This window comes from Nuphar pumila, chromosome 1, assembly GCF_984573655.1.
Source record: "Nuphar pumila chromosome 1, dmNupPumi1.hap1.1, whole genome shotgun sequence".
Taxonomy (NCBI): Eukaryota; Viridiplantae; Streptophyta; class Magnoliopsida; order Nymphaeales; family Nymphaeaceae; genus Nuphar; species Nuphar pumila.
Genome location: NC_143249.1, coordinates 27,949,703 through 27,957,695, shown reverse-complemented (window position 1 = coordinate 27,957,695; position 7,993 = coordinate 27,949,703).

Below are 7,993 nucleotides of genomic sequence, written 5' to 3'. Positions count from 1 at the left end.
CCAAAGGAGCAGCCCGTATGCTTGAACTGTAATAGCCCTCAGGTAAAATTGTGAATGAATTAAATGCATTTAGCTTTCTTTTGTTCACCCTCGTTGTGATTGCTTCTTGTTATTGCAATTCTTCTCCCTCTATTCTCTCTTGCACTCTGATTACAAGCTTCCATGACTGGCAAGTGAGCGAACAAGTAGGCTTGCGACGGTAAGGAAGGATAGTCGCGTCGCGCTGGCCCATTGAAGGAAATAGGCCTGTGACACATATTCTGATAATGATAATTTGATTCTTTGCCAAGTGCTTGGTAAGTTGTCAAGAGTATCAAGATCAAAACTGCCATGTTGTGGTCACACATAGCATGTCACTTGCATACTAAGCGAATCTAGTGTTCAGGGCCAAACACCGAACAAAGGTGTTCGGACCTGTCACAATGACACACCATTTTGGCTGCATGTCCCTGGTGACATAAGTAGCTAGACACACCAACACTTATAGAATTATTTTAATATTATTAAATAGTATTTTATTATATTTTAATTTTATTCCAATAAAAAGTCATTTGTTAATGTTAAAAAACAGTTGTTTATTTATTAAAAAAAAAATTATGTCCTCATGTCCCATTTTTGACTTTTAACCCAATCTGCATGAAAATACCCAACTTTGTGGTCTCCATTTCTCTTCGTCAATATACCTTGCCCGGGAGTCTTTTTAATATATCTTAGCATGTTATCCATTGCATTCATGTGTGCAATTTTGGGGCATCCATGAATTGACTCACAAGACTTACGACTTGAGTGATATCAAGTATGGTAATCATAAGATCGATGAGTTTGCCGATAGTTGTTTGGTAACTCTCTAAGAGGTTCTTCATCATGAGTTTATGATTGGGTTATGCGGAGGTATCGATGGGTTTGACTCTCGTGTTACTAGTCTCTTTGAGGAAGTCTATGGTGTATTTCTTTTGAGAGGGAAATAAGCCTTTCTTAGAATGGGTGACTTTGATGCCCAAAAAGTATCTCAATTTTCCCAAGCCATTGATGTCAAATTAATCCTTGAGGTCATGGATTTTTATTTTATCATTCTTGGTTATAACTATGTTGTTCACATAGACAAGTATCGTAATCGTAGATGGCTTGTTCCTCTTGATAGACAAGTGGTATTGTGAAAGTCTTTCTTGATGAGTGTTAAACTTAGTTTGGTGAACCATGTGCAAGAGGATTGTTTTAGGCCTTAAATGGTTTTTTTGTGCTTACATACAACATTTGAGTTTACTTCTTGTGGGTGCCTCTGAGGTAGGTTCATATAGACTTCCTTCTCGAGAACACTTGGTAAAAAGGCATGTTTTATATTTAGTTTGTATAGGTCACAAATATAATTGCATGTAATGGATAGTAATACACATAAAGTACTCTTGGCAATGGAAGAAAACATTCAATTCCGTAATACTGAATAAAGCCCTTGGCTACTAGTATCGCCTTGTATCACTCAACGGTACCATCACTCCTATATTTTATCTTATAAGTCCATCGACATTCGGCTAGGAGTGCAAATGGTTCTGGTTTAACCAGATAGGGTCTGAGTATGGTGGCAAATAAGAAAACCCGATTAAGACCCGGGTACGGACTTGAAGGTCCGATTAATACATGGACCCGGGTATAGTTTATGAAATTTTATACCAGACTCAGACCCGACCCAAGTTCTGATTATGACCCACAATTTGTCAATATAAAAATGGTAAAAAATACTATTTTACCAGGTATGGTTTGAGTCTGGTTCATGTAGTTCTTATCAGGTATGAGTATTGTTTCTCTTATAGTAGACCCGATTAGACTCGGGTTTGAACTCGATACCATACCCAAAAATCTGGTCCAAGTATGGTTTCACCTGGGTCCGAACCAAACCTGACCCGTTGACACCCTTACATCCGACTGGCCTCTTTCCTTTCAGTAGAGAAATAATGTCCTAAGTCTGATTTTTGTCAAGAGCATATAGCTCTTCCTCCACTCAAGAGATTCCATGGCCTCTTTAAAGTCCTTCCGCTCTTGGTGATAAGAGATGGAGCTAAGAAAGACAATGAATCCTCTAGATTCTCCTTTATGAGTTGCTTACATGTGTGAAAAGTTACAAAGTCATCATACCTTTGAGCAGGTTTGGTGAGTCTCACAAATTGTGTGTGAGGGGCAACATTTGTCTCTAGGGTCGCAAGGTTGCTTTGCGTTTTAAGATATGTTAATCATTATCTGTGTTCGTTGAACCTTGCCTAATAGAGATGGGAAGGATGTCATCGCGGGTGCTTATGTTAGGTAGTACAAGATCACAAGATGTCTCTCCCTGATTCTGAGCGATGAGATACTCCCAAGTTTGAATAATAGGGTGTGCTTTCTTCAAAATTGACATCCTTGGAAATGTACATCCTTGGTTGTGTAAGTACATGCCTCAAACTTTATGTCCTTCACCAATCGTCTTCCTCGTCGCTCAATCTTGAAAGATCACGTTAGTAGGGAAAAATATAACATTGCAGTTATGGGTCTTGATGATTTTGTTGATGGATAAGAGGTATGAAGTGAGAGAGGGCATATAGAGGACTTCTCCTTTGCTATTGCTATCATTGAACTAAGCTTTCTCAATGCCCTCAACTATCACTTGGGATCTATTGGCAATAGTGATTGGTCTCCTTAGGAAGGTAATTTTAAGTTTGGTCAAATTTCTCTTGGTTTAGTACATGTTATCGGTAGCACCAGAATCAATAATTCAGGAGTTATAAGTGGAGGTAAATAGGAGAGAGTAGTCATTACATGATTTACCTTGGTCTATATTGTCCTTGAAAGGTTGGGATGCAATAACTCTGTCAATGTTGTTCTTAACAAGACCCTATATAATCTGAGTGAGTTTTTCAATTGTAAGAGGAGTTTCAACTTTGTCATTGCAGGCAGCATGAGCAGTCGATTTCTTCTTTTCTCTCTTAAGTTTGGACAAAAGTGTTTGCCCATTATTTTCCAACACTAGTCTCTAGAGTGTCCATCCTTTTTTAAAAACATGTGAGCTTCTTTCCCCTTGTTTGTTCTTTTCGATGGATCATCTCTCGGTTTTTTTGTCATAATCAGAGTGATCAACGTTGAAAGCAGATTTTTCTGGTTGATCTTACCCATTGGCCTTGGTCGGATTCATGACTTTTCGATGAGTCTTCTCCCTCGTGATGGTGGAGTAGACATAATTTAACGAATGTAGATCAAACATAAGGATGTGACTTTTGGTTGAGCAGTAATCTGATCCCAGACCAGCAAGCATTTCAAATTTTTTCTCTTGCTTGTAGTGCTTTTGAGTGGTCTTCAGGACATAGGATGTGAGAGTATTAGAGTCGAGCTCATCCAACATCCTACAACGGGTTTTGAGATATTCGCTAAAAGGGTGACTAAGCCTTTTAAATTCAGTGATCTCTTGGATAAGTTGATACTTGCGCGCTATATTGTTATGTTTATCATATATATCTCTTGTGGTCGATCAAATTGTCTAAACAAAGTTGAGAAATAGGAAACCTCCTACAATCCTTGGCAGTTGGCTCAATAGAGTTGAGGAGCCACGACATGGCCAAATGGCAACTTCCATTGTTCGAATGAGAGACCTGATGAACTGGAAGCAAATTTCCTCCCATTAACGTGCTCCAATTTTCCTTTGTCGCTCAGAAACATGGCAACAGATTTGAACCATAGTAGGTAGTTGGTCATTCAGAGATGTGGTTGTGGTCGTCAAGCCAGAGTTCATCTGCTCCTGAACCACCACTTTATGAGTGGTGGAATTGTGTTCGAGAGGTAGTGTGGACTGAGACCCACTATCAGAAAACATGGGTGGAAGATGAGATGACACCTGGTGGTTCGATTCTGCAATAAGGTGGCCGCACACAGTGGGGAGCAACGATGACTATCGAGAGTGGTGGTTGCCAGTGAACAACAAGGAGGCAATGTGCTGAAAGCTGTATCTGCGATAGAACCAAACAAACACAAAAGAAGGCAACAAGGAATAAAAAATACAGCAACACATAAAAGTAAACTTGCAAAAAGAACTTTTACTTTTTACTTGAACTCCTTTCACACTTGCTTACGTTGAACACAACTACAACCCTATTTAAAAGCAAAAAAGCACCACAAATTTAGGAAACCACTATCAACACAAAACAGCTACTTACAGTTTTTAACCCACTAAAAAAACTGCACCTATTTTTAAAGAATTCATGTGAGCTTGGAATGCCCACCACGTTTATGCTGGTGCAAAACCAACATTGCCTCCTTTTAAGGACTCCACTAGATGTGAGCTTGGAATGCTCTACATTCTTGAACTCTAACATAACGTGAGCATTGGATGCTCTTTGCCCACTACTTTAAACATTAACCAATATTTTCTCCCTCTTAATGTGAAAGTCATTGCACACTTACAGATTCTCTGAACACTAAAAATTTTGAAGATGACAAGGCTTTTGTGAAACCATCAACAACTTGTTCATTTGTAGAGCAGTGCTTCAACACTACTTCACCTTTTTCAACTGCATCTCTTATAAAATGATATCTAAGCTCAATGTGCTTTGTTATACCATGAAAGATAGGATTTTTAACAATAGAAATTGTAGACTTATTATCATAATAGAGCTTAGTTGAAAGTTTTTGTTCCACTTGCAAAGCTTTCAAAACACGCCTCATCCAGATCGCTTGACAGGTAGCAAAAATATATTCTATTTCTGAGGATGATAAAGCTATTGAATTTTGCTTCTTTGAACACCACGACACAACGCCTGAACTGAACACAAAACTACTTATGCTTTTTCGATCATCCACTGAACTTGCCCAATCACTGTCAGTATATCCAAGTAAATTAAAGTCAGTAACATGCTTATAAAAAATTCCATAATTGGTTGTTGCCCGAATATAACAAAGAATCCTTTTTGTTGCACCCAGGTGTTGCACGGATGGATTCTGCATAAATCTTGAGATCAAACAAACTGAAAACACAATGTCAGGCTGAGTGTGAGTTAAATACATCAATCCACTGACCAAACTTCTAAAATACCTTTCATTTGCTCTTGCCATTCCATCTTCCAGACTCAATTTTTCATTTGAATTCATCAGAGTTGCACAAACTTTGCAATTCAACATTTTTTATTTTTTAAGAAGATCTAAAGCATACTGATGATGCATGAAATGCACATCATTTTTATATAATATTCATGTATTTTTGTGTTTTTAAGGTTTAGATCCCATGTTTTGATGTATTTAGATAAAAAGAGGTCACAGTTCGAATTTCACTCAAATCAGAGTTAAAATAAAAAAAATATTGCATTTTTAGGGTTTTGGATCGATTTTTGAGGTAGAACGGATCTAGATCTGACCCAAGAGCTCAAATTTGGATCTTAGACTGAATTTAAATCATAAATATCCTAAACCCATGTGAGCTAAAGTGATTTCAATAAAGATTTTCTGAAAACCACCTCTTTCTAATGCATTTTAGTACCTAATTGAAAATAACAACTAATTTAAGCATTTAACTAAAAATAACTTTGTAACTAGGTAGTTTTTTAGAATTTAATTTAACTTAAAAAAAAACCCTAGTCAACATTTTTTGGAGTTTTGGAAAACCGCCCCTCTCTCTCTCCTCTCTTTTCTCTCTCCTTCTCTCACGCGCCCCTCTCTACGAGTGTGTGTCTTCCCCTCTCTTTCTTTCTTTCATCCATGTTTTTGTATTCTTTGAGGTTTTGTTTGCTTTCTCTTTTGTAGGGCTGCAGACCACGTGGGAGCTTTGCCTCAGAGGTGTGTCATCTACATCAATGTGGCTAGTCATCTCTTCCTCCGTACGACCTTCTTCCTTTCTTCTTCGAACCCTCTACAAATCAATTTACAGGTGGATGTAGCATTACAAGGAGAGGCTGCAGTGCATCAAAGAATGTGTGGGCGTGCAGACCATCTCCAACTAACCACTCTTCCTCCCCCGTCCATCGTCAGACAACCCTTTGAGGTGACTCTTCTTCTTCCCCTTTCTTTTAGAGTAAATCGAGTCACCCTTGTTGAGTCCAATAAACAACCCATTTTATTTTTATTTTCTGGATTTTTTTTACAACAACTTATATCTGCAAATCATCAGGTTTATTGTGTCTAAGATCGAGTCAATATAGTTTATTGAGTCGGGTCATTTCAGTTTGTGTTTGTGTTTTTGCTGATTCGTGAAAATTGGCTAGATTTTGCCTAGCCGATTTCATATATGTATGCTGTGAATGTGTTTATTGTTTTTACAGTAGGTTTAACTGTGTTTTATCAAGCTAAAGGTCTGGTTTAGATAGTGAATAGTTTAGATAAAAAATGATTTTGGTGTATTTCAAAGATCAATGTTTTATTGAAAAATGTTTTCCTTGTGTTTATGAAAAATCGTTTTCCTTTAATTGTTGGAGGCTGTCATCTTCTTTAGGAGGGCGTCATCCATTGCTGATCCAGTAAGCTTTGGGTAGTATTAGTAAGTTTTAATTAGGCTAGCCATTCCTTAATTCGGTCATTAGTTGTGTAAATTAGAGTCATAATGTTAGTCGATTACTTTAGAGTTAATTGATTAAGATTAATTAACTAGGTTAGTATTAATTTGATGGTTATTATTAACAATTGCTGGTGGTCTTTATGTCTGGTTTTTAGCAATATTTTAATAGTAGGTTAGTCTTAGAATTAGTATTGATTTAGTGGATCTAATTTAATTAGGTGCAATGATTATTTTAGTATAGAGTAGTTATCATTTTCAAAATCCAAGTAGCTTAGTTTTATAATGTTGTTCTTTTGTGTCATCAAATAGGATTAGGTTAACTTTAGATACATAAAGTTAGGTCATCATATGATAGTATAATGAATATATTAGGTTAGTATAAATATTTGAATTAGATTTGTTTGCATATTTTCAAAAATCCATAGCACATGCCTGGTTCTTTGTGCATTTTAGGAAAATAGAGCATGATTTAGATAATTTAACTTAGTTAAAGCACACATTTGATCCTTGATTCGATTACCCCTGGTAAAGACGTCAGGAACGGTTGAACCTCGTACCGACAGACGGATCCTATTCCACGGAATTTTCCCATAAATTTTCAAAATGGAGGTGAGTAATTTTCAAAAACCATTTTCAAAACTTTGGTCGAGTTTGACTCGCAGAATCGTTTCTTCTCTGTCTCGCAGAGGGAGGGGAAAAATTTGTGATGATAACATGTTTGGCGACTGTGATGGGACCTGTCTTCGTCTGATCAATTGTGTGCTTTGACTTAGCCCAATTATCAAAATCGTGTTCTATGGAATGTCAACTTTTAATTTATGATATCATGTGAACCTAGAAGCCTAGACTTGAACCCAGCTGACATGGATTGCATGTAGACTAGACATGGTTTGGTAGGACCAATTAAGGAGAATTATTCATGCTCACTTAGACTTAGGTCTGAAATACAACACTCCTCAATCTAGGAGTTGATTGAGAACAATGTTTGCTTCTTCAAAATTTTCAAAAATCTATCTCCTTAGGATTTTAGAGCCCTCTGTTTGTCTGCATGTGATCATTTTGCAAAAACCACCCCACCTATGTCTACCTGGTCTTCACGTTGTTGGGCTCTCTTCCAGAACCATAGTTCAGGATAGAGTCTCACAACTGGGCCACTTGTTTGGGCTAATGCTCCCCTGCCACGTACCAAGGGCCATAGTCCAACGTATATCGGCAGGTGCTCAAGGATGTTGGGAAAACACAAGCCTAGAACCAGAGATAAATTTTTATGCCACGTACATCGAGCTTCGGCTCGAGTATATCAGCATAGCATGATTGGACACAGTTAATCTGAGCCTAGAGTTAGGATTAGGGTCCTACAGCTCTTTCAAAATTGATGCATTTTAGAGTCGGCTTCTTAGGGAGTGCTGAATGTGCATAATTGTTTGTGCCGAATGTGATTGAATGCATTCTTCTTTTATTTCTCATTTTCCTTTCCAAATTTCGTCTATT